Source organism: Ammospiza nelsoni, chromosome 21, assembly GCF_027579445.1.
Source record: "Ammospiza nelsoni isolate bAmmNel1 chromosome 21, bAmmNel1.pri, whole genome shotgun sequence".
Lineage (NCBI taxonomy): Eukaryota > Metazoa > Chordata > Aves > Passeriformes > Passerellidae > Ammospiza > Ammospiza nelsoni.
This window is the reverse complement of record NC_080653.1, coordinates 4101904-4129507: the sequence shown is the minus strand read 5'-3', so window position 1 is coordinate 4129507 and position 27604 is coordinate 4101904. Positions and strand designations below refer to the sequence as shown.

The 27604-nt window shown below is 44.1% G+C and overlaps 1 protein-coding gene across 1 annotated transcript in view; it reads left to right on the top strand.

Annotated features, from left to right (window-relative positions):
• Positions 1 to 14966: 14966 nt before the first annotated feature.
• The window catches only part of CLIP2 (CAP-Gly domain containing linker protein 2), an 80988-nt gene continuing 68350 nt past the window's right edge, over positions 14967 to 27604 (top strand). The window contains exon 1 of the mRNA XM_059486823.1: positions 14967 to 15107. The gene's annotated coding sequence lies outside the window, so the exon portion shown is untranslated. The remainder of the gene's footprint in view (positions 15108 to 27604) is intronic.

Sequence of the window (27604 nt, the reverse complement as noted above, 5' to 3'; positions counted from 1 at the left end):
TGGTGACAGAGCAGCTGGAAGATCAAGTTCAGCTTATTGCTACTGGGAGACTCTAAAGTTGCACATATTTACAATTCTTTTCTATAATATCTGAAAATATTTCTCTGTTTTAAGCCAGAGAAGCTTTATTATGATTTTTCTGCATGTGTTGAGGCATTTGCCAGAGCTTTACACTAGGTTACAAGAAAAGGATGCAGCAGCAGTGACCAGCCAGTCCTACTCTCCTGCCCTTTGGGTGCTTAAGACTGAAAATGGGACTGAGAGTTCCTTTCTTTTTCTCCTTTAAGCACATAACAGAGAGCAATCTTAAATTGGACAGCCCAAGTCCAGCTGCGTGGTTACAGCTTTAGTCAGTAGAGGGAGTATGGAAACCTGGGTTAAAGGCACACAGGTCACTCATGACATCCAGGAGAATTGACTTTCTCCTAGAATTCCTCTTTGGTCTGCAAAACCAGGTGAATTCTCTACACATACATTGTTCCTAGATGCCAAAATGCAGCTGTTGGCTCCTTACATGGTCAATGAAGCTGAAAGTGCAGGAGAGGGGAATGATCTTTTGTGCTTGCCATGCTTTTCTTCTGGTGCAGCTTCCCTGGGAGCACCTGCAGTTGGGGCTGGTGTGGAGCATCACCTTTCCTCCTCTGTGTCAGGATCTCATGTCACCATTAGTGACTGCAGCAGGGCTCTGTTTGCCTCCAGGGAGGACACAGCCTTCACCTTCTCACTGAGGAAGCTGAGAAAGTGGCTCTGTGCATGACTCACTGCCAAATGTCAATGTTGCAATGAGCATCCTGCAGAGCAAGTGCTTGCTGGGGCTCCCTTGTGTAAGGGGAAGGATCTTAAAGAAGAAGAAGGAACCTGATGGGTCTGTGAGCTTTCTGCTTGAAGACTCAGCCCCAAGCTGGTGCAGAATCAGAGGAATGATTTGGGGGCTCTGATTGGTACAATCCAAGAGTTTGAAATGGAGGTAGGCAATATGGGTTCATGTATTCTTTTACCAGTGTGCCACTCTCTTTGTGTTTTCAGATGTAACACTTGGTCTCTGTTTCTCATAAAAATGGGAATGTGGAGTGGCTTATGTTTACCAGAAACTTCAAAAGAAATTTGCAACAAATCTGGTATAAAGTGAATTGTACTTTTTAAAGTTACAAAGTAACATTATTCAAGTATATCAGACACCATGTAGCCATGATACAGCACAGTGCTGCCAGAGTGCATCCAGCATTTGTACTTTCTGTGCTCATTCCTTGCATTAGCAGTCTGGGAACATTCTCCCCTGACTGCCCCTAATTGGTTCTGCATGGCATTATGCAACCCATTTCAGTTCCTCTAGTCTCTTAAATGCTGGGCAAAACTTCATCAGAGACCTTGTCTGGCTGAATGCAACAGAATAAATCTTAACATTCATCTGCACTTATTCTGTACATGGCACAGATGGAAATGCAATATCAATATCAACAGTCCAGGATTTAACTTCCAGTCCAGGCTGTGGAACTCTGGATTCATTCAAGTCTGCAGAGCATGGATTTAGAAGTATCAGAAGGAGGAGTTGCTGTATTCCAAGGCATCAAATTCCTAAAGCATAAAGGATGAATTTAGCAAAAGGTCAAGGTAAGGGCTGAGTCTGGTTTGATTTAAAATGCTCATGATAGAAAATGTGAGAAAAATAATAAAAATAAAAAAGGAGTTATTATCTTCAGATCTCTGTGTGCATTTTTCTGCCTCTCCTCATGTGTGTGGGTTTTTGTGTTGGTTTTTCCTCTTCCTTTCATTCTGACTGCTCTGCTATGACTTGTTTCTCATTTGCTCATCCATACAAGGGAGATATTCTGAGGGCTAAAATTCATTAGGCAGTAATTAAAACAATGGAGTAATTAAAACAATGTAAAACATTTACATTTCTTCTGTAGTTTTCAAGAAATAACTCTTCTCCATGTGTCATCTCTTAGGAAGTCTGTCAGAAAGTAACAAGTAGCATCTTTCTTTCCCTTAAGATTCCAGAATTCAAGCTCAGGCTTTTCAGAAAGTTTTTGTTAGTGTCCTGTGCGAAATAATTAAAGTCAGAACCAGTCAGTGGTGATGGAAAGGCTCCTGAGGGGAGGCACAGCCAGTGCTGGGTGTTGGGTTTGAGCTGTGAGGGACTGATGGCTGTTCCTGTGCACACAACCGGAGATGACAAAGGACATCTGCACCTTCACATCATCTCAGGAAAGCAAAGGATTGCAGAGGATTGTTTTCTCTATAGGTAACAAGGGGAGTCTGTTATTGGGGGCACAAGGAAATGGAAGAGGGCTGTCTGTCTGTCTGTCTGGGAAAAGATCTCTTTTCCCATGAAGGTGCTTATTCTGGCCTCAGGAGTGGTCCTATTCTAAAAGGCACTTGCAAAACAATCTTCAGAGTGATGTGATTTTGGGACATGAGTGAAGAGTGGCATAGTGGGGAGAGGAATTACCCAGAGAACTCAAAGTAAAAAGTTGTACAAGTGGCTGGGGTAAATATTAAGCTCTCCCAACTAAACCTTGAGGGGATCCCATCCTTCAATGCATCTGTGCTGACTGCACACCTTGGATTGCCCCTCTGAGGCAGTGACTCCCTGCAGGATCCCCACTGCAGGACAGCAGCTGAGTGTGTTCCCCTCTGGGTCAGCACACAGACATTCTGGGTGCAGTTTGCCCTTTGGGATCCTCTTTCCTATCCCCTAAACATCATTTGTCCTGGAGATTTCCAGACATTCTGGGTGCAGTTTGCCCTTTGTGATCTCCTCCCTACCCTGGCAGGAAGGCTGCAGGGAAAGCAGCTTTCATCCTTCCACCCTGCACCCCTGCCCCTCCTCCCTGATGTCCTGGACACTCGCCAGCCTGTGACCAACTGTCCCCAAGAAATATTTGCTTCCTGTTTTTTTTGCTTAGACCTCCAGAGGCCTCGTTTTTCATGAATAAAATATGAGCTGTTCTCCTGGAGCCATGAAGGGAGGAAATCACTGCCAGTGCTTTTTATTGCTGTGGTTGCTGATGCCTCTGGCCTCACTGACAAGGAGAACAGAGGAGAGAGGAAAGGGCTTGAGTTTAGTCCAGTGGCTGTTTGCAGTGTGAGCTGTGCTGTCTGGAGCCAGCACTGAGGAACAGCTGACTTTGTACTACCTTATTTTAAGCAGTTTGTAACTAAGGAATTAAAACATTGCAGTTTGAACTGAAATTTTTGATGTCTAATGCTTGGTTTTCAGTCTCTCCCCCACCTTTTTTTCCCCTTCTTATTTTATTATCTGTCCAGATGAATGCAGAGTTGTACAGTCTCTTGTCATAGCTGAATCACACTTTGATTTTTCCATGAGTTTCAAGAGTTTATCAAGATTCTTTTGCATTAGCTTAAGTTTTCTTGCAGCTCCTCTTGTCTTGGCACTTTGTTCAGATTTAATAGACAGGATATGCAAACAATAATATTAAATAATAATGTTTACCCTGGTGGTTACTGTGCTTGAGCTCCTACTTTGAAGACTTAATAAATGAAGTGAAGGGATGTCAAATACTACTTTCTTATGAGTAAATACCAAAAGTATTTACTATGGGGTTTTTTTTCTGGGCTTTAAGAACTATTATCCCCTAAACATCATTTGTCCTGCAGATTTCCAGGCTGCCAAGCAAAGCTTTTTGTGTAGGTATTTCTTTTGACTTTTGTACTGGTACCAGAGCTGAGATCTGAGACTGATTCCCACACCATTTCTGGATCCTCCTTAATAATTCTCCTAAGACAATCCCCAAATTCAGTACTCATCAGCTAAGAACAGGTCAGTTTGATAGATATATTTTTATAATTATTTCCAAGTCTATTCTGGGATTTAGCTTTCCAGTTCTGCATGTATGCTTGTCAGTGACATTTTGATAGAAACTTTACCTGAATGGCTAAAAACCTTTCATCCAGCTGGCACATTTACTGGATAAAAGATGCTGCCAATACACATGTGGCAAAACTAAACCAGGAAAGTTTGAAATGCCTTGCCCAAGAAGAGAGAGGTTTGGCCTTTATTCCCTATACTGAGCACATTTGACTTCCTTCTTTAATGACTTAAACAATTACATTTGTGCAGGATTTATGCATATTAATAAGCATGTCTGTGTGCATGTATTTACATATTTGTACATGCAGGGTATTTGTGTAGGACACTGTATAGGTTTGGTTAAACAGAAGCTGACCAATAGCTCAGAAAAAGGTCTTAGATTTTGAAGAATATTAGTTTTAATCTCTAGACATGAAATGCAGATTCTTCCACTTGTACAATGGATATTATTTGGTTATTTCATCCACTTCTTAAACCAAGTTGTTCAAGGCATTTGCTCTATATTGCAGTTGTTATTCATGTAAAATATGGTTTATTGCTACACTAGAGGAGGATTCTTAGTCAGGCAAGGTGCTTCCCAAGCAGTAGGGCTGTATAAACTGTGTGCTTTAAGTCCTCTGTGATTATACTGTTCTTCAGAGACATCCCTTTTTGTCTGATCAGTGAATTCCTACTTTAAAACCTCCTGAAATGCCATGGCATAAGGTGATAAAGGTGCTGAAAGGTCACAAAATGTTACATATTGTCATTAGGGTGAACATGAGCTGGGCTTGTGCTGTTGCTTTCTCTGCCTTGCAGGGTTCATCTGTTGATGGGTGATACAAACACTGATGCCACCTGCACTGAGTTCTTTCACTGTAGGAGACTTGCTGGAGTGGAATAGAGAAATGCAGAGCTGCAAACACAATCTTTGTTGTAAAGTGCATCTACAGCAGCTTTAAAAATGGGATTGATTGTACAGATTATCTGCCAGAAGCTTCACTGGGCTTAACTGTGAGTGGATGGTTTGACCTAATACAAGCAGAATACAGCAAAATCCCCCTCATGAACTTCCCTTGTATCAGTGTAATAATCACAACTGTGCTTAGTAAACCTCATCCCAGAATGGAAATATTACTTACAGAAAATAACCTCAGGGTACAGTGCTACAGCATGCTGTGCACACATGCACATCAAGTGAAAGGTGTACAGAGGAACCTGATATAACCCACCTGGTCTAGATTGTAGATTATAAATCAATTTATTAGAACTGGAATTTTATGGAAATGAATGATTGAAAAGATAGCAAATGAAGTAGACTTTATTTCCCCAACACATCAGTCAGTCTAAGCAAGGTATTTGAGCTCTTTATGTAGCTGGAAAACAGAGTAGAAGGGAAGAGTATAATTTAAAAATCCTATGCTACAGCAAAGTGGATCTTTATTGAAGAAATGAAGGGTTTAGAAAATAAAAGCTTATGCTGTCTTTTAATGACATCCCACTGCACCTCAAAAATACAGCACAGGGAATCCTGATTAGGGAACTGCGCACTTGCTGTGCAGCTGATTAATCTAATTGATTTTCTGGAGATACTTCCTGTAGGTGGAGTTTAACCTGCATTTATGACTTTTGCTAAATTGGGGCTGCTATTCCTTGTTGAACTCGGCAGGCTGGGAGCACAATGTGCTTCTAGCAGTGGGTGCTTGGATGAAGTTTCATGGCAGTGGTGACAAAATCATCTCTCACTGAGACAAGCTCATACAGGCCAACTGTGGGATGTGGCTTGTGGAGCTGGGAAGTGATTGCAAAGATCAGGGATTCCAGGAGAGATGGGTGGCAGGAATGTGGGTTGTGGAGCTGGGAAGTGATTGCAAAGATCAGGAATTCCAGGAGGGATGGGTGGCAGGAATGTGGGTTGTGGAGCTGGGAAGTGATTGCAAAGATCAGGGATTCCAGGAGAGATGGGTGGCAGGAATGTAGGTTGTGGAGCTGGGAAGTGATTGCAAAGATCAGGGATTCCAGGAGAGATGGGTGGCAGCAGGTCCTTGCTGAGGCCTTGGCTTTGGCAGTCCCCAGGCACATTTCCTGTGAAAACAAATGGCACAACTGTTGTGGGACAGGTCTTGTTTTGTGCGGGAATGATGTCTGCCTCCTGCAAGTCCACACTGGTACAGAAGTATTTCACTCTTCTATCTGCTCTGGAATATAGGCTTACAAGATTTTTCATACACTTGGCACCTCTCAAAACAGCACAGTCCCAAGGCAGCACTGATGGAGTGAATCCAACAAGGTTCTACTTTCTTTTCATCTGCTGCCCAGATTGACCTGCTTATGTACTTCTAGATCTACCAGGGACCCAAACTGGCCTTTAAATATGGCAATATGGGGTTTTTTGCAATGTGGGCATAGGGAGAGTGAAACTGCTCTGCAAGTTTGAAGTGCTGTTTACAGGGGTTATCTCTAATATCCTCTTTATGTTCCATGAAACAACTTCAGGGCTTCAGTCACATCAATCAGCGCTGTGAATCTGCATGAGCAGATTTTGTAAGTGGGGAAATTGTTAGACTTGAGCTCCTTGACTATTGGGACTTGAAAGTCACAGCAGTGTGTCATTTGCAAGGCAATTCTCTCTGGAAGTGCAACATGGCTTTGTTTTACCACCTTGATGTCACAAATCATTAATAATCTCTTAAATCTACCCCATTTGCAAACAAAAAAAAAAACCCAACAAGGTACAATCATTTGTTTGGATTTTTGGTTGGTATTTGTAGTCTGCTTAAAAATCACAGCTTTTGGTGTGATACATAGGTGTGAATGCAGGGGCTTTCTCTGCCAAACTTGCCTGGATACAACAAATAAATGAATTTCAGTCTGTTGGGAGGACAGCTGTTGCCATGACATTTTAAGCCCAGTTTGGAAGTATGTTCATCTCTTTTCTTAGCATGCTAAATGGGCATTATATGGCTTAATTTATATTTGTGTTTTGCATTAAAAAAAAGTTTATTTTAATTTCTTATTTGCTTTCTTCAATAAATATCTCAGATAGTAACCTGCTATTTCTGTTCTGTTACCACAGATATTCCTAGAAGTATTGCAGAGGATGTGAAATGGAAGGTACAGGTGGATTACTGACTGGAACAGGCCAGATGCCTGTTCAGGCAAACACCCCCCTTTGAGAAGCTCACTGTTAGCACAGGCACAGAAAAGAGAAACAAACCTCAAGTGTGATATACAACAATCATAGAATCTGTTCAGAGAAGTTTACTTTTCTTCAAGAGTTGAGTTGTCTCATACTTTTAAATTTTAATTAGAATTACCATTGTTACTGCTGCAATATAACTATGCTAATTACCTCCAATATATTCTGGGATTGAATTCCACAGGATAATTTACCTTAATTGTATTTTCCCACTTGTTAGCTTTATATTTGAGGTTTTTTCACTTATTAACTTCACATTTGTTGTATATAATATTGAGCTCATCTGTCAGTACTTAGGGCTGGAATAGAGAAGGCAGCATTAGCTGTTTGAATGTGTTCCTTCCATATTCATTCTGATGAGTTAAAGCACTTTACAGATCAGGTTAGTATCATTGTTTCTCTTTTGCTGTTGGGAAAGCAGTTGCTGACATGGAGGGAGTTTCCATTTTACACCAGCAGTAAAACCAAAAATTGGATTAGGATCCAATTCTCATGTGTTGCTGTACAGTGCTCTACAGAACATCACACTGGCTGCATTTTCACAGTGATTCTTTCTTACTGGAACATATGTAGTTCATGTAGTGCAATTAATACAATTAAATTGACAGGAAACTGAAGGAGTGTGTGCAAGTTCCTGGATCTGGGTTATATCACAGCATTTGACAGCCAAAATCCATGTTATAAAGGATTTTCTGTAATAAACATTCTAAAATGAAAATGAACACCTGGCAAAGGATCAAGCTTTCTCAGCCTTTCTACATCTGTTTTAGTAAGGCTGGGATTTTTGGGAGTCAAGGCTGCCCTTAGCTCCTGGCAATCCCTGCAGCAATATCCAGTTGGTGAGTGAGGTCATTTGGGGCATCTTGCAACTCTCCTGTCACAGGACATATTATTTCTGCATAAAGAAATAACCTCCTTTTATAAACCTTTTAATAATATTTCTGCATTAGAAAATAACCTCTTTTTTTATAAACCTTTTCTTTAAACCTTTTACCATCTTGCTGAGCACTGAGAGCAGGGATCAGTGGATGGTTCTGCAGTGCTCTCCTGGTGACAGGATAACAGCCTGTTCCATCAGTCCTGAGACATGATGTGCTGAGGGTTTGGGTATTTATGCTCTGCCCATTACTGTGGGCGGTATATTTATTTATGTATATATATATATATTTTTAATGCTCTGCCCAATGCTGTGGAATTTAAATTAGGTCAGACATGGTCTTTGGTTGAAACCTCTCCTTAATTAAAAATATCCATTTTTTGGCAGGAAGCAGAGGGCAGTTAGTTGTACTGTTAACAGACTCCAACCTTACACAGGAAAATTGCTGCTATTCCATACCTCACATACAGCTCTGGCAGAGCTCATTATTGTGAGATTTACATCACACCCACCACACAAACCTGTTTGGGACCAGCTGGCTGCTTTAGTGACTGGGAATCAGTGGACTGGAGGTGATCCTGCATGGGACTGTGGGCCTTCATGCTCCAATTTTTCTCATCTGCAAGTTGTTACAAAGATTGTTCCTTGTGTGCCTTGGCATCTCCTGGGAAAGCATTCCCTATGTTAAATTACAGAGTCAGAGCCTTTTTAAGGATGGTTTTGCTTTTCTGGAGAATTAAAGGCTGAGAAACTGAACTGGATATTTCAGTGTCCACAGCCACAGCAGCAATCCAAGCCATGTCCAGGCACTGCCTACTGATGACATTTTAAAATCCTGGCTTAGGTGTCAAGCCTCATTTCCCTCCCCTTCCCCATTAAACACAGCTTTGGTTGTAGGTACTGAAATATTTTTTGAAGTTTTGGACAGAGATAGGAAATTTTTCATCCTGGCTCCTGTCCCTCAGCTTTGATCCTCTAACATGCTCCAGTTCATGAAAAGGAAACAGGATTCTCCTGCCTCTCACAGCACATTCTGTAGCTCTGCTAGAAAACATCTGGTGCTTCTTTTGGGTCTAAAACAGTCTTTGTGGCCAGGCCCAAACAACATGGAAACAAACAGCTTTTTTCTTTTTTCTCACAAAGTACAGGGTGGCTCCAGTTTGTTACAGAACTTATTTAATGAGGTCAGAGAACACAATAAATCTTGACACCCCTGGTGACAACAAGAAGAGCTATATAGACGGGAATAATTTTTTGACATCCAATAAAAAATATTGATCTAGAAGGAATTTTGATTTGCAATGCACTGAGACTGAGCTTGGAGAGTTTGTAGGCATACCCATGATGTTTTGACAAGTGGAAAAATGCAGTTGCCCCATTATGGTGGATATTTGTCTCCCTGTTTTTTGGAGGACACATGGAATTATACAGGGAATTATCAGAGGTTTATAAAACAGGCTATGCTTCTCCTAAACAATAGACTATAGGACACTACACTGGGAGCCCTACAGCTGGATTGAATGTGTATAAAGAGAAGTGCAAGAACTGGATGAAGAACATGATAATGCCAGGATCTGGTTACCTGGATTCTGTGTGTTAGAGGGGCCTTTGGACAATAAACTCATCCCTCTCAAATTGGATTCCAAGTCTACAAAATAAGGTGGGTTTTGCTCACCTTTGACGTCAGGAGGCTTACAAGTCTCTTTTATCTCTGTGCCAGCATGGGTAAGTGCAATTGGCAGTTGCCCTGATCTTTGAAAATGAACTAAGTAAAGGACAGTGTGCTCTTTAGTCTTGATTTAGACAAGCAACAAGGTTTAGGGCCTTTAGGGCAATGATGGAGTGGTTCCAACAAGGTTCTACTTTCTTTTCATCTGCTGCCCAGATTGATCTGCTTATGTACTTCTAGATCTACCAGGGACAAAAAATGGTCTTTAAATATAGCAATATGGGTTTTTTGCAATGTGGGGATAGGAAAAGAAACATAACAGGGAAAATAAATATGTGGTACTGTGCTGGAATGATTTGTTCACTACTTAACCTCTGTTTTTTTGCTGTGTTGTTCCCTGCCATCCATGAATAAGATGTTATGCTCATTACTGCCAAATCTCCCTTCAGTCTCTCCATGCTCTGATCCTCCTGTATTGCTTTTTTTCAGTCATGCTTAGTTGTAGATGTTTGACTCTGAAATGCAGATGTCAACCAATACATTTCTGTTTCAGCTGAATGAACAGCTATGTTCACAGATATTATTTCTTCTCTCTATGATTCATTTACTTCATCTGTAAAGAGGAGCTTCATCCTCAGATGAAAGACTGACAATAATCTACTGGCTTAATAAAAGAGCAAATTCTCCACTGCCAGTGTGAACTTGCTTAGGGCATTTGGACAAACACAGAATTTCAGAAGGCCTTCACTTAGTGGATGCTGAATTTCTCTGAACATCCACTTGCCTTTGGGCTCATAGGCAGGAAACATGAAAATGGCACTATTTTTTCAATCGTGCAGCATGATCCATCTTATTGTTTTATTTTTCTGTGGAGTGCTGTCCCACATTCCTTGCAATCACTGCTACTGCAGCAAGGTAGTTTACTTTCAAAATGTGGAACAACAGGAACTAGGCTGTGTTAATGATTAAATTATACTGATGGTTGGAGTAAATTTAAGTAACAGCTAATGCACTAATTTCAGTATAGGAAACACTAAAAAAGCAGTAAGAGCTCCTCTTGATCTTCACAATTAACGAGAACTGCCATGATCCTTCAACATATTTCTGCCCACACTTCCTTTTATGTTAAGAAATAGACAGGAACTCACAGAAGTCAGCTGTAGAAACCTTTCCCAAAGCTCTTTCCAGCACACTGCACAAGCCATGTGTGTTCCCCTAAAGGGTCCTGGAGCCAGACCTTGCCCATGTTATCCTGGCCAAAAGTCTCATTTCTTCCAGGGAAACAAAACAAAGTGAGGCCTTCAGACAGGAGTGCACCCAGCACACACCTCTGAGCTGTATGTACCCAAATAAGCTCCATCAGCTGTGCTGAGTGTTCCTGGAAGGGAGATGAGTGGGATTCTCATCACTTAACTCTAAACATCTCATTTGGCTAGTTCTAAAATATCTCTTTAATTCATGGATGGAGGAGAGCATCATTAGAGAGCAATTTATCCTTTTTAGGTGCCTGCAGTACAATAAGGGGAATTCTACCCCAGAGTCTGTTCCTCTGCACTCATTATATAGAAAGCCTAGAGAGTTGGCTTGGATATAAATGTCTGAAGATGAGGGGTTTCTCTCACCTATCTAGACACAACAGAATCTGCTGGATATTAGAGGCCTTGTGGTGGCTCTGGGTCAGATAACAAATGCCTAAAAACATGTTGCCACTTGGCTGAGTCATTGCAACCATGCAAGATCTTAATTTTCATTTAAAGACTGTTTATAAGAAGTTTCTGAACTTTAGTCTTGGCCTAGAATGAGTAAGGCCTAAAGCAGCCACCGATCCTCAAGATAAGAAGGTCTTTCAGCAGCTCTGTAATCAAAGGAAAAAAACAGCTTTTTTTTTCAGATCACTGCTTTAATCTTGTTCCTCCCACCAGTGCTGGAATTTTGTGTTCTGCCCCCAGATGCAGAAGGCTCTTTATAGTGTCAGCCTGACTGAACAGTAGGAGCTTAGGCTGTCATTGCAGCTGCACCTTTGAGGTGCTGGAAATCACAGAACTGAAAGTTGACAGTAATGAAGTTGTGCAATATTTTCAAATGTAGTTTCTGCCACCACTCAATTCCCACAGTACAGAGGCAGGGATTTATAGGCCTGTGGTAGGGAAAAGAATGTAGGGATTCAACTCAAGCCCTTGTTGGCACCTGGGGTCTTTGTGCCACCCCTTCATGTGGCCTTTATGTGAATTGACATCTTTAAAAGTTGCTGTCTTTGGGGAACAAGTGAAGGATTGGGGCATTAGGGTGGGTAACTTACTGCTATGTGACAAGCTGAGTGTCTCATCAGCTCTTTCCAGAGAGGTGCTTTATCTCTGATGCTGGTGAATAAAATGGAAAGGTACTTCAACACTTTGTCTGTCTTTATTTAAAAAATATAGATAACAGCAAAACACAAAATGTTTGCTCTTTTTGTTTCCCTAGATGCAGGCATGAGTATTCCCTTGGTTTTTATGCTACATTGTCTGTGTGATGCTTCTGTTTGTCAGAGTAATTTAAAAGAAAACAGCAGTAAAGTTTTTTAGAGATCCCAACAGCTAATGCAAATACTTGTCAAATCAAAGTAATAGATCACTCAAGTGGAGACAGTTTTGCCTATCTGTGAGAAGCCACCTTTCAAAACAAGATATATATCATATCAGAGAAAACAAGAGAGTAGTAGAGAGTATTATCAGGCAAATGTGATAGCCCAGAGATGTCAGAGATTACATACCAGTTCTCTACATATAATGGTTTAATTAAAGTAATTATTCTGCTTACCTGTGTAAAATTAACAATTACGTGTCTCCTGTGCTCTCCCATGTCTGGGACATCAGTTAGGGGCTCTTTGCCTGCACATAAGCTCTTGTGAATAAAGAAATGGTTATTGGGAAATAGTAGTGTCTGTGGGATGATGGCATTTCAACATTTATAGTCATCCTGAAGCTTTGTGACAAGCAGGAACAACAAAAGCTGAGGGACAGCTCTGTGGGAGAGCACTTGATAGAAGACACAAATTCAAATCTACAGGCACTTCAGCCACATCACTGCCAGAGCTCTGTCCCTGGATGATCCTTCCAGCTCTCCCTGGGAATTCCCCAGAGAAGTTTAGCAGAGAGGCAGATTTGTCAAAATGATTCAAGGAAATGACTGCAAGAGCTGGGAACTTTTTTCTAGCTTCATCACATTGAAGCCAGTGGGCTTGATTCTCCTCCCAGAGCCACATACTTTTTGCAGGCAAAATATAACCCCAGACCTGCTGACCTTCTTTGTCATGCAGAACAGGGCTGTCATTTAAACATTTATGTGGAAGTTATTTGTACTGATAACAAATTAGTGCATATAAAATTGAGCATAAAATTGTCCAGTTGATCAAAAATGAGGTTTAACTTCTAAGCAATTCCTGATTTGAAATCCTACCCTGAAGCACCTGAAAATATTAAGGAGGATATTTTTTTTCAGAACTTCTTTAAATTTATACTCCTCCTTACCAAATGCATGTCTGCATATAATGCTTCTTGTTAGTCTCACAAAGGGAGGTCACCATCATTGCTCTGCCACCTTTTGGGTAAGGAAAGAGACTTGGACCTAAGGATGGGGACTGACTGAGCTGGCATAGCAGGGAGCTGGATGGAGAAGTGAGAAGGTCTGTTGGAGCCCAAGCCTGATTCAATAGGCACCTTCTCATCTCACTCTTCTCCTGGTGCCATACTGTCTCCCTAGGCAACTACAGATTGGAGAGGAGACAAAAATTCTTGTATACAGACTGCAAAGCAATGACTTGAGCCTGGATGTAGGAAAATGTCAGGGAAATACAGTAAGTAGCAGTTGAAGCAGAGGCGTTGAAGTCAGGTGCTTCAGGTTCTATTTGTGGCTTGGACCAACCATTTCACTTCTGACTTTGGCTTCCTCCCTGCAAGATGAGAAATGAGGATGCCTACAGCTGCCTCCTGGGACTGGGTCATCTTGCTAAAGCCAGGACTGTCAAATCTCATATTCTGGGTGATGTTCAGTTGACCTCAGCTCTATTCCTCTCTGCTTTGCTGCCTGCACCTCCTTCTTTTCTATCTCTGCTTTTTTGGGCTCCCACGGGCAAATCAGAGCAGCGTCACAGCCACAGATCTGGGGATTGCTGCTGGGTGGGAGCCTCCTCTCTTTCTGCATACCCTGGGGCCTCCCACCACAGCATCTGATGTACAAAATATCCTGGGCTGCCCCTTGGGTGATGTGGGTGTCTGCAGAGGTAATAAAGTACACGGAGCAGAGTTATGGCCTTTGTGCCAAGCACTTTCACTCCTGTCTAAATTAGGGATGCAGTTTGAGGGCACAGGCACCAGACAGGTGCTGGAACATGTACAGAGAAAGGCAGCAGAGCTGCAAAGGGTCTGACACATAAGTGTAATGAGGAGTGGCTGAGGGAGCTGGGGATGCTCCTTTTCATGGAGAAAAGGAGGCTCAGGGGGGACCTTCTCACTCCCCACAACTCCCTGACAGGAAAGTGCAGCCAGGTGGGGTCAGACTCTGCTCACAGGGAACAAGAGACACGACAAGAGAAAACAGCCCCAAGTAGCACCAGGGGAGATTGGAAAATTTCCTGATCAAAAGGGTTGTCCAGCCCTGGCACAACTGCCCAGGGCAGTGGTGGAGCCACAATCCCTGGAGGGATTTAACAGATGTGCAGAATTAGCACCTGGGGACAGGGAGCAGTGGTGGCCTTGTCAGTGCTGGGGGAGTGGCTGCACTCCATGAGCTTTTAGGGGTTTTTATCCTAAATGATTGTATGTCCCTGCTCCGTTGTATCCCTGTGCAATGTCTGCCCAGGCACGGCTCTGGGAGGGAGCAGCAGGAGGTGGTCAAGGCCAAGTGATGGTCACCACCTCAGCCCGGCCATCCTTGCTTACAATCAACGAGTTTCCAAGCTGCAGGTGTGTTCTCTTTGCTGCTTTCCCCGTTAAATCCCGGCTATTTGGGGGAGGTCTCTCCTTTTTTTTATGGGAAGCACCTCCTGCCCTTCCCTTCTTTTATCAATCAAAATCGCTACCACCTAAATTCAGGTGCGTCGGGAGAGCTCCTCCTTCCCAGAGCCCCATCCCAGTGCCGCGGGGAGGGAGGCGGCGGCGGCTCCAGCGAGCAAAACGCGATTTTACGATTATTTCTGATTTTAGAGCAGAAGCGCTCGGAGTTGCGGGCAGCCAGGAGGAGCCTCGGCGCTGCCTTTCCACCCTCCCACCCCATTCCGGGAGGCGCCAGGGCCCGGCAACCAGGAGGATTTCGGCGCGGGGCGGCCCCGGACCGGCCCCTTTGTTCGTGTGGGCCCGGCAGCAGCGGCGGCGGTGCCGGCCCCGCATCCTCCTCCGCCCCCGCTGCCCGAGCCGCCGCCCAGCTCCCTCCTCCTCCTCCTCCTCCTCCTCCTCCTCCTCCCGGCTCCCGGCTCCGGGCTCGGCCGCGCAGGGAGTGGCAGGGCGGCTGCCGGCCGGGCTCGCATCCTGCGGCGGCTCCGAGCCCCCTGCCCCGCAGCAGGCGGCACAGGGTAAGGGGGACAGCGGGAGGGACGGCACAACAAAGGGATGGATGGAGGGATGGATGGATGGAGAGGGTGCGGGAGGAGCCCGGGCAGCGGGGATGCGCCGCTCGGTACCGATGGGCGGCATTGTCCTTGGGCTGGGGAAGGCACCGAGCATCCCCGGCAGCCCGGCTGGCTCCCTCGGTGCTGCGGGAGGGGTGCGGGCCCGCCGGGGGCGCGCACCCTCAGAGCCCCGGGCCCGCCGGGGGCGCGCTCCCCGCTCCTGGGGCACGGGAACGGCGCCTTGGAGCGGCCTGGTGCCATGGAGACCGACGTGGGAGGGGGTGTCAGCATCCGTGGCCGAGCGAGTTTTGGGTTTGGAACGGGAGGAAATTTGTCTTTTGTCTCTGGGAGGCTTGGCTGCTTGCTGGGCTCAGTGTCCTCGCTCGGGTTTTCTTGTTTAACGATCCAGATATGACATTAAGCACATCCTGCAGGATCTGATGTGGGTTTTTGTCTGGTGCGAGATGTGCCTCTGAGGAAGGCCCGGGTTGAGCTGCTGACATTGGCAGGAGCAGGCAGGCAGGTGAAGGAGGCATCTGCCCCTTTCACAAACAGCAAAGGATGTTTGGGGCAGCATCCAGGGATGAGACAGAGGCGAGGCAGGAGTTGTTATCTCCACAGTACCCACAGAGGCTGCAGCGGCGTTTTGGAAGCGCTGGGAGACAAAGCACTGTGTCAGCACTGAGTGTTATTTGCTGCTCTGCTGAGCATCAGTCTCACAGGCCTACAAACCTTGTCTCAGAAACTCATCCTGTTGGAATGGGTGTCAACTTTCACCCATCCATCCATTCCTGCTGGCTAGAAGTGTTTCCTTGAGAGTGACTTGCAACTCAAGAACTGGTCTGCATGTGGACAAAGATATATCTGGGGTGCCTGGCCAGGCTTGTTGGCCTCTGCCCAGCTGCCTGGTAAGAGCATTCCTGTCCCCATCAGTGCTCCAAGAGAGCCCCATTAATCAGCACAGGTCTGTCATTGCTGGTGTGGTGATGCTTTTGAACATCGTGCAGCTCCTGATTTTACATTTAGGTCTGAGATACAGCATTTTAAGAAATTACCTGCCTGCTGTTAGAGCCTGCCAGGGATTAGGAAGGAGGGAGTCTGCATCAAACAGCTGTGTTCTCAGGAAAGTTGTCACTGCCTACCAGAAATCTCTGGGAGTGCAGGACTTCAAAGGCTCAGCTCTGAGACACGGCACAAGTGACAACATTAGCACCAGCCCCTGCAGCACAGCAGGGAGAAGCTGTGCTGGAGCCTGTCTGTCATCTCAGGAGCAGAGATGTGGGGCTGCCTTCAGTTAAGGGAAACTTCAAAAACCTGTGTTTTTTGCAGGAGATGCTCTTAGAATCAGTATAGATGGGATATCTGCTGAGGCCAAGGTTGGTATGGGCTCCTCTAGCCTTGCAGGCTGCCATAATCTACAAGCAAGGAGCAGTTCTTGGTGTGTTTCCTCTTTATCCCGCTTGTACTTTTTGGTTTAGCACAAGAAGTGATGGAGAACCCAGAGTGGGGGTTCTGGTACCAAGGGATGTGGCTCTGTAAGGAGATCCAGGTTGATTCTTTGTTGTGTTATTGGGTGGTTAAAATGGGTCAAGGTGTGTGTTCCACCTCCTGATTGATGCTGTTGGGTTTATTTATCAAAATGCTGCCTCTGTCCATGAAACTTGGGGAAATGAATTATTTTTTCTTTTTTTCAGAGGGTGTTTTATCATTCTGGTGAGGACAGGAGACAGTATATAAAGCAAGTTCCATACCCCAGGTACCTGGTGTTGGTACCACTTTGCAGAGAGTACAATACATGGCAAGATTAGATACTTTTAGAGCTCTGGGAAAGGCCAGGTTTGGGTAGCTAGACCTGGATGTGACTTGTTGCCAGCCTGTGTTAGACACTGTGTGCACTTATCTATAGAGATATCTACAGATATTTATGGAGAGATCTGTTTTTTCATGGATGCCTTTTATAAATACCTTGTGGCTCTTTTCCTCCCCATCTCCCAAGGCCTCAAGAATGACCAAGGAAGTTGCTGACATGGGTTGAGAGCACTATTTTTTGACTTAATGCCCCCAGTAATCAGTCTCTGGCTGTTATTCCTTTATCACTGCTCTTGTGGTGTTTATGGTAGAATTTCAGGTGTTGTTGGCCAGGGAGAGCACTTTGGATGATTGTCCTGGTAATGTCAAACTCCAGCTTGACTTGGCCTTTGTTTTACTGGTCAGTTTTATAAAACAACCACTTTAAGTTGTTGAATAAAGATGAACAGTCCATGCTCACTCCAGAATCCCAGGTTAGAGTAAGGAACTGGGCTTGGTCTTTTTTTTGTGCCCTGTTTTCTCCATGTGGGTCCTCCCTGTCTCACCCCACGTGGCTGACACTGATGGGGACACACAGAATTCTCAGTGTGCCACTGCACAAAGTCTCTTTCTGCAGCACCCCCGTGCTCTTGGAGCCTTTCCCTGCTCTGCTGAGAGCAGCCTGTGTGCTCTGAGCAGCACAAAGCAAATGCACTTCCCTCATTGCTGCATTTCATTTCTTGCTGTTATGTGATTGTGCAGTAGCTCTTGTTGTGGAAAAATGACTTCTGTGCATGTGGCTGATACTTTCTGCTATTCCAGAAAAAAAGATCCTACAGAAACCCCTTTTAAACAAAACCTACAACAAGCTACAATGTTTCTGCATCAGGCTTTCTGGAAATCATTCCCATACACTGGTACAGTTTTTATTATCCCATTCTAAATAAGTGAAACTGTGTCTATAAAACAGCCATGGCTGGCCCAGATGCAGCATAAGCAAAGAAAGATGTGTGAAGAAATAAAGCCAACTTTTTCATATTTTTGTTGCCTTTTTTTTTTTTTGCTTCAGAATGATGGAATTAAATGTGATGCTGACTTGAACTGGCACTGAAATTAAGTGATATTTTCATTTCCATTAATAATTTCTATTGAGTTAATGTTTAATCACCTGCATAGTTGCAGAGGAGTGTGGCACAGACTGGCAAAATTCCATGTTGCAGTTTCTGAGCCTGTCATGGAGTCTCCATCTCCTCATCCCAGTCTGCTGAAGCACAAAGGGAATCTAAACTTTGGTTTATTTTGAGAGTTTATGCTCTGAGTTCTGCTGTTGATTCCCTTGATAATTCCATTTGTGCCTGTGAAAGCCAAATGATTATTTTGGAAAATATTTATACTTTGTGTCTGCAAAGTAAACACTTCAGAAGGACTTCCCAAGTGCTTTGATGGGTTAGATATTCAGGGAGATAGTGGTGCCATCTCTGCCACTGCTTTTTCAGAAGTCTTGAGAAAAATATTTTTTTTCCATCTGTTTCTCCCAGGTCCAAAAAGGCTGTTGGAATTCTGACCTCCTTTGAGGTTTGTGAATGAAATGCTCTGGGGATGTTGGGTATGTGGATCTTGGAACTTTTAAATCCCTTTCTGCTCCTTATAAATCCCTTTCCTGTGCTTTCACACATGCTTCTTTTAAAAAGGTAATGCAAATTAAATTGTATTGCCTTTTCCAGAGCTCTTGGTCGAAATTAATTCTATTTTATTTTACTGAATAACTTGCACAGTGTAGTAAAGACCACGTGGATATTGGTTACACTGGGAAGATTCCACAGAAACTTCAAGAAATCATCTGATCCATCTGTCTGTTCCAGATTGGATCTGTCTTCACCTGTCATTCAAGGCAGGGGTTTGAAGATTTTTGTTTTTCAAAGAATAACGTAGCAATGCAGGAATTTGCACAGCCTCTCTGGGCAGCCTGGCTCAGTGTGAAGTGTTTTCTGTCGTGTTTTCCCCTTTGTTTTGTTGTCGTCATTGTCACTTTGCCTATCTGCCTGTTTCTGTACAAAAGACAAAGTGTTTCACTGACAAAAAGCAACACAATTTCTTTTGCAGCACGAACTTCTTTTGCAGCACATCCTCTGCTGGGGCAGGGGAGGTTTCCAGCCGGAGGCACCACTCCTGACACAGTCACTGACAAAGGATTTCTCTGGCTGATCTGTTCTTTTTCTTCCTTTGGCATATCCCTCCCCTATTTCCCTGTTGCATCTTGCTCTGACACTTCTGTGTCCCGTAATTGGTACAGGGAACTCTTCAGCAGCCTGGCAGGCACAAAAAGCAGCTGCCTGTTGGAACCAACAGCATTTCCCATCCTTTGTGGACACTCACATTGAGGACCTGCAAGTGCCTCCCCTGGATGCAGGGGCTGTCCTGGCTGCAGAACAAACCTCCCTACAAAAAGAGGCTTCTCCAGTTGTGTTTAATGAGCTTTGTAGCCTCATATTTGTTGTTTATATTGTGCCCTGTGCTGCCTCTGTGGTTCTCATCAGCATGAAGCTGGCCCTGCTGAATCAAGCCTCCTCCTTGGTTAGGTTTAACATTTAGCTATTTGCTTTATAACTGAAATCCTTACTATGCCAATTGGAGCAGGTCAGTCTGCAACCTTGCATAAGTGCCTTCTTTTTTTTTTTTTTTTTTTTCTTTTTTTTTTTTTTCTTTTTTTTTTTTTTCTTTTTCCCTCTGGACTTTTGTTTCCCAGCTGGTAAGTTTGGCATGTTGAGCTGATTCACCAACCATCCCTAATGGAGATTTAATGATGAAGAGTATGGCACAAAAATGCAGGTTTGTGTGGAAATGCTGCTGAGACAGAGGATGCCTGTTGGAGGAAGGATGTTTTGCCTTTCACTCTTTTATCTGTCTGTTTATGTGAGCTTTTACTGGGGCCCCGTAGTAGCTTTTTGAACTTGCTGAGTCTCATCCATAGGAAAACTTTGTTTATATTTATGTATATTTCTAGTAAATACTGGCAATATCAATGCCTCTTGCATGTTTAATCTTGATGTCTGTGAAGCATCTGCAAGCACTATTCCTTTTTTAATTCTGAATCTCCCCAAAGCACATTGGCTAGGTGCTGGGAAGGTGTAGGAACACTCCCAGCACACTGACATGGAAATGTCAAAGTCAGGTGGTGCTTTTTGGTGATCATATGATTCAGGTTTATGGAGTGCTGTGATGCACTGTGCCTTAGGGTGCCAGCAGCTTTGATTGCCATTGTTAGGAGTGACAACTCAGTTTTTGCTCTTGCTTTTTGGCTGAAGCATGACCAGTTTGAGTTAGAGATGTTGTGCCACTGCTCTGCATTGTGATGTAGGGAGGCTGCTGTTGTAAGGGCTCTGTGCTTGCTTGGCTAGATGAGATTGTATCTGATCTCTGTACTAATCACGATTGTGGCTTTGCCTGCACTAGTGGAACAGAAGCAGCCTGTGACTCTGAAGCTCCAGCTGGAACAGGTAGTGCTGTGGTACTCCAGGAGTAGGGTGGGCTGCTCCATCTGTCCTGCCTACTCATTTTTAGCACTGATCTGTCTGTGCAGACCCTTTCCTTTTGGCTGTTGGCATCTACACATCACAGACTGTTGTGTGTGCTCCTCAGTGGCATGGCAGTGTCTGGACAGAGCTGCTGACAGAAACCAGGCTGAGCATTACTCCAGCTCCTGCTGCCTCTCTGCTGCTGTGGGAGGAGGCTGGCACTGACAGCCTGGCCCAGATGTGGCAACATCTCCTGTTCCTGCCAGCCCAGCAGGTCCTGTGGGGTGGGCATGTGGGTCTGCACACCTCCTGTGCAATCTGACTGCACAGGGTGGGGATTTATCTTCTCCCTCCCTAGAAACTGCAATCCCAACTCCCCATGCATTTCATCCTAGGGAGCCATCCTGTGCTGCTCAGTGCCCAGAGGCTGAGCTGGGATCTTGCCTCTCTCCATGAGGTGCAATCCACAGTAAACATAGGCTTTTGCAAGGCAGGGTGTGCAGAAAAAGGATCCAATTTGATATCTTATCTCCTCTTGCCACACAGATTCTATCTGTCAGTGTTATAACTTGCCAAAACTATGGTTTTGGCCATTGATAGGGATGTGATATATGATAGGGTGTAATTTGAATAAGATGTGATCCTTCTTGTACTTTAAGGTCCATGAGCTGTCCAAACTCCTGTTGTGTGAGGAGTGTGTGACATGAGTGAGGTTGCAGGTGGTAAATTAAGAAACTCCATGATTAACTGAAAGCAAACTCTCCAGATCACTGTTCTCCCTGTCTGCACCACTGGTTGTGGTGGGAGCTGTGTGGATATGGCAGTGTCAGTGAGGGTTAGCAGTGTTTGTAGAGAAAGCAGCAATTAATGCCCACAGCCCAGAGGTCATTGCTGAAATGGAAGGCTAAGTTTGGGCTGGTGAATCAGCAGGGAGGAGGAGGAGGGTGCTGGGAACAAGAGTGTCCAGCACTGCTCTGTTCCATGAGGAAAAGAACAAGCAGGATGTTTGTGTGGGGACAGGGGATGGGGTTTGCCCTTGGTGTCCCACACGGAGAGGGGGTTTGCTGCTGCTCAGTGTCTTTGGTTTGGTGACATCAGCTCTTTCCAGAGGTACCAGTGGTGTAACCCCCTGCTCTGCCCCCTCAGAGTGGCACTGTCACCATCCCTCTGTGTGCAGCCAGGACATCAGTGACCCCTGTGGCAGAGGGAAGCAGGAGTCCTGGCTGTCAGTGCTGGATCTTAGCTATGGGTCACTAGAGATTGGATATTTAGAGGTGCCTTCCAACCCAACTGCTTCTACCATAGTCTATATTTACTTTTTAGCTTCTCTGCTGTTGTATCTTAACACCCAGAGTGTGAAGAGGGGTTAATTGTTCTTTAAACTTTTGGGAGCAGTTGCTTTGTTTGAAGGAATGAGCTCATGATGTTTGGTATAAAGTTTGTCCCTGGCCTGGTGAGGTTGCCTGGGATGCAGCCTGCACTTTGGGTTGCCCATGTCTAGAACAGACTGAGCTCAAGTGAGGGGGCTTGGAGAAGTCAGCTGAGATGACCCAGAACTGGTGAGTCTCGTACCCCAGGACTCCTCAAAGGAGAGCACTGCCTGCTCACAGGGCACAGAGAAGGCAGAGCTCTCCTGGCAGCTGGGCACAGTGGGAGGGGGCCAGAGCTGTGCAAAGGGCACAGGTGGGCAGAAGGTTGGCTTGGATAAACTGGGACTGGCAACTGCTGGGGGCTCTCCTGGGCAGCAAAGGCTGAAATTGTTTGGAATGAAATATCTCATACAGTGGTTTCAGAACTCATGGAAAGAGGCTGCAGCAGGGGCAGGGTTGTGTATTCCTATCCTGCATCCCTTGCCTGAGCTTTTGGCAGCTTGTGGAGAGGCAGGGCCAAGTTTCCCTTGGTGTTTGCACTGGGGTTGTTCTGAGGAGGTTCTGAAGTAGATGTTACACCTGCAGGGGCCCAGGACAAGGCTTCTGTTTCATCCTGGGATGACCATTACAAAAGGATTGCATTAGCATGGTGCCTTTTCCTGGTGCACTTGAGGGTGTGTGTGGACACTGGGCAGCATTAGTGGAGCACACTGAGGACTGTAGGGGCAAGCCCAGTGTGTCCCAAGGTACACCAGGAACTTGTTGCATCCTAGTTTTATTAACCAAATAATCTGCAAGTTTAAAGTGGTGCAACTGCAGTGCCATCAGACAGGCTGGCCTGCAGAGCCTGTCTTGTAAAAGGGGGGAAAATAAGGGCAGAAGGCACCCAGGTCCTGATTTTGTTTCATAATCAAAGTTCAGGACAGAGGTTAGTTTATAGAAGTGCACAAATTAAAATACATGTATTCATCTGAACTCCAGTTAGTAACAGATAAAGTGCCAGAGTGAACTTCAGTGCTGTGCTAAATCAGCAGTCAAAAGTGAGGAAATTCCCAAAGTTCAGATCCATCTGCAGCTCTGCACAGCATGGCTGGGTTGTTGTATAGCTCATTTTTTAATTAAAGAAATTGTTTCTCCAGCAGACAAATGCCAAGCCATTATAATGGAATATATATGTCATGTATCATTGTGTTTCCTGCACTTGGCTTGCTCTCCTCATGTTTCTCTTCCAGATGCTGTTTTTGAAAAATAAGATTTTCTGTGAACAGAAAACTTGGATTTTATCAAAGCCTCCTTCTCTAATGGAACAGAGTGGTGATAAATCAAGTCAGAGCTGACCTGCAGGACAGCAGTTGTGAAACCTCTGTGCACATTCTGTTCCCTTCCTGCAGCTTTGGTGTCGTGCCCTAATGAATCTCTGCAGGGACACTGTCCCCTGACCCCAGGGATGAACTCCAGGGAGCAGAAGCTCATGCAGAACCAACAGCATGTCCAGGAATTTCCCCACAAATTAGAGATAGTTGTGCTCTGCAATTAGTACAGAGCTGTTGCTATCTGCTGTATCAGTCCTCAGGAGGCATTCTGCCAGTGTGAGGAGCACAGGCTCATCCAGCCCATAAATTGCTCCACAGGTTATGTCATTACTTCCTTCAATGTACTTTGGCTTCTTCTCTCTGCACTTTGCCTCAGGACTTGCATTGTGGTTTTTAGAGTGCAATAGGAGGGTTTTGCATATTGTTCCTTTAAAAAAATCTTGTTTTAGAAGTAAATCACAGGATGTTTGGTCTATCACAGAGGTTAGAATTAGTTTTAAAAATACCTGAGCTTTTATTTAAAACTCCTCTAGGCTTTCTCTTGGCATTCTGTGCTAATTTTTACAAAATTTGAGTGAGCAAGAAGACTAAACACACCTTCTCTGGAGGTTAACAACACTTCACACTTGTCAGGGAAATTATGTAGTGACAACTGAGCTTTATGGCTGAAAATCTATTTGAATTCTCCAACTGCAGGAGAGAAAAACCTGATGGATGACAGAATTCCCTGATTTTCCCTACATATAACTATGAGCAGTATGCTCCTTTTGTGAAAAATGCCAATCACTTGTTTTAAAATTTTAAAAGTTTCATAGTAATAAAATGGTTATAAAATAGTAATTAGAGTAATAAAAATTTGGACAATTTGGATTAGGACAATATGAGACAATAAAAACACAAATTTAGGGACAGTCCAGGTCCAGGTACCTCTTTCTGGGCAAAATAAGCCCAAGAAAAGGACACAGGTGAACAGAGGATTAACTCTTAAAAGCAAAGCCTGTTGCATATTCATACGTCTCATACATGATGCATAAATTCCATTCAAACACAGGATTCTGTCTGGTCAGTGTCAGCTTCTTCCTCTTGAGCTGAGCAAGGTGGGAAGAAGTTTGTTTCTTCTGATAAGGGAGCAATAAGTTCTTTTTCTCTGAAAGATTCAGGTGTCCTGTGGCTGCTACCTTGGAGCAAGTTCTCTCTTTAAAAAAGTATCTTACATATTTTCTATTTTAACATTATGTTATAACCTAAAACTATATTTAACTACTTAAGAAAATTAATACAGCATCACTTTCTAACATAACACATATAATATTAATGTTAATATTTGCAAAAAGCCAATCATAAAATTTGTATTTTTCACACTTTTCATTCCTGCAGTGCTCTGTCTCCATTCCCTCTATGGGAGAAGGAAAGGTTTTCTTGGGAGAGGAGTTTGACCTTAATTAAAAATGAGTCTCTCATTTCCTCTATACTTAAGTGCAAGGATTTACTCCTAATCTGCCACGTGCTTCAGAAATGGGTTTCTGCTGGCTTGTCAGGGGTAACTAATCAGAGAAGTGAGAAGGGAATGGCACAATTACCTTGGATGGGATGGAGCATCTTAAGGCCATTTTATCTCTTAATTCCTTTTCTTCTCAGCATAATCTCTATCTCTATCAGCAAAGCTGCAGTTTGGCGTTATCATATCCTGTCCCTGATGGGATTCATTTCCTGGCCCTTTCACACAAGTCTGGCCCTTGGATTTGGATTTCAAGGCAAAATTCTGTTCTTGAAATCCCTACCCCACCCTTGCAGCATGGTCAGTGTTGTGAGGTGGGGAGCTTGGAGCACCAAATCTTTATTTGCTCTTGTTCCTGGTGTAAAATATCCAGGAGTAAGAACTCCAGGAGATGGGGCTTTCCTGCCTGAAAATCTCATTTTTCTGGGAGTGGGGAAGGTGCAGAAAGGCTTGGAAATATGGAGTGGATGCAACCAAATGCTCAGAAACAAGACGTAAAATAACTTTAAAAAAATCAGTATCTTTAGGCCAGTAAAGGTTTTATATAAGGCCTAATAAAAGAGCACCAGATTTGGCTCTGAAAGCTTTTTGCCTTTATTCTGTGTGCTTACTGAGGTGAGTGCAGAGCTCCTCCAGTGATCAGGGGATCACATTCTTCTCTAGCATTTTATTTTCAGGGAGATGCTGAGCTTCACCTACTGTTTGAACTTTTACAGTGCCTGATGCTGAAGGTTTCTGCCCTCAGTGGTGGTGTTTGATTCAGAGGGGCAGCAGAGGTGGCTCCAGGGCTGTTCTAAGGTGGGTGGTTTTTCTAAATCACCTTAGAACAGTCTCTGACAGAAGTCAGGGGATGAAACCCAGTGATTGTGAGAGAATCAGAGATCAGGGGATGGAACCCTGAAATCTCTTGGAGGCTGAGCCTTTGCGCAGATTGAGCCATGATAGCCCTGAAAAGGGCTGAAATTCCACTTGCAAATGTGCTGCATCCCAAACCCTGGTTCCTCATCTGTAGCATGAACATGAGGAAAGATGGAATAGTGTTTAAATAATGGCACAAGGAACTGATTGTCAAAAAGTTGTCTTAGATACTTTCTTGTGCTAGCCTTTTCCTATCCAAATAGTTGTCTTTGAAGTCACTGATTATTTGCTTAAGTCAAAATTATTTTTAAAAAAGTGTTGTCCTGCTTCTCTGCATTGTTGTTATCATTAATCTTTCAGACAACATGATAATGTTGATTTCCCTCAGTCTGATAATTAAATGCTTTTCTTTACCTTTTTTTTCCCTATGGGCCCCATCCCTAAAAAGATCTGTGCATCTCTGACTGAAAAAATCAAATTTAATTTCTTACGTGTGAATTTTCAAATTCAGAAAATCAGAAACCTCAATCTGGACCAAACTGTTATAGCAATATTCAGATCCAGCTGGCTGGAATTCCACATGGATCTGCTCTTGCAGTGAAATCCCCAGGCCTTGCCCAGGGTGTCGTGCTGGGTAAACACTTCTTCCACCCTGATCCAGCCAGAAGGAAGCACCAGGCACAGGATGGGATTCAGACCAGCTCAGTCTGGTGTCTGGAAACATGTTCCTCTGTCTTGCAGTTGTTGTGAGTTGACATGAGGAGATCCTTATTTTGTGTATACCCATGAGGGCTTTCCTCTGGGGAGTGTGCTAAATATACTATATAAATATATCAATTCTATATTATATCAATTCTATATTATCTATTATATCAATTAATAAATTGATATAATAAAGAATATAATTATTTATTACATCAAATATGAAATAATTGACTCTGAGCACCTCCAGTTGTTTGTTTTTAATGTGTGCTGCTCTCATGTAATTATCCATGGTGCTGGCCAGGTATATCCAGATATATTGCTCCTGGTGAAAGGTATCTCTTGGCTGTACATCTGTACTTAGTTGAGAACAGTTCCTGTCTCAGTTTTGGAGACAAATTTCAGAGGATTATGCTCTGGAATGAGCATTTCCTCTGTAGAGAAAAGGTCTTCAGCAACATCCTTCTGCCACTGAGAGAAATTGATACTAGTGGGGAAAAAACCCTCAAAAAAAGAACAAAAAAAGCAAAAATGCCCAGGGAAGAAAAGGACGGGGCTGACCACATGGCCTGGATAATGGTGACGGGTCCCTTTGTCTGTGGCAGGGAAGAGGAGCTCAGCCCAGAGCAGAGCAGATGGGAAAGCTGCTGAATTTCCTCACAGCAGCTGAAGTTGTGGGTTTGGTGCCCTGTTGGTGGGTTCAGTGCCCTCTTGGTGGGTTCAGTGCCCTCTTGGTGGGTTTCATGCCCTTTCTCTTGGTGGTTCAGCTCCTCTGAGCTCTCTGGTTCGGGGCAGCCCCACTGCTCCCACAAGCCAAGGCAGAAACAGTTCAAGGGAACAAAAAACCAAAAAGGAGAATTCCTGGTACAGCCTGCAGGCTAGGGGAAGGAAAGAGAAGAAGACTCTTGTTTCAAGCTAGCAAAAAACCCAATCCAACAAGAAGAACAAGGCAGCATCCCTGGAGCTCACTGGAATAAGGTTGAACAGAGTGGGTCCCAGGCTGTGAGCTCCTCTTAAAGATGCCACCAAAATTCTGGGCGTAAAGCAGATGAGTATGGTAAAAATGAGACCAGAGTCCCAGTACTAAAGTGATTTCAGCATTTATTCTAATAAAAGAAAGGGCTAAAGCACGGGGGCCTGGGCTGAGTAGGAGCGTTCCTGCTGAGGATGCTGCAGCACTGATGATGGCCCTGATGTCCCAGGTGGAGCTGGACAGGTTCCCTGGGTCAGATGCCCCTTTTAATCCTGTTTTTGTCCCTTTGGATTGGTTTCTGTTTGGATCCTTCATTTGCATGAAGGTTTAAGGTGCTTGATTGGCCATTACAGTTCTGTCCAGGCTGGCTCGTGGTGTGCTTTCCTTAGGTGTGTTATGGTACCTTGGGTACTGGATTTCTTATAACTGCCCTTTAAACCCCTT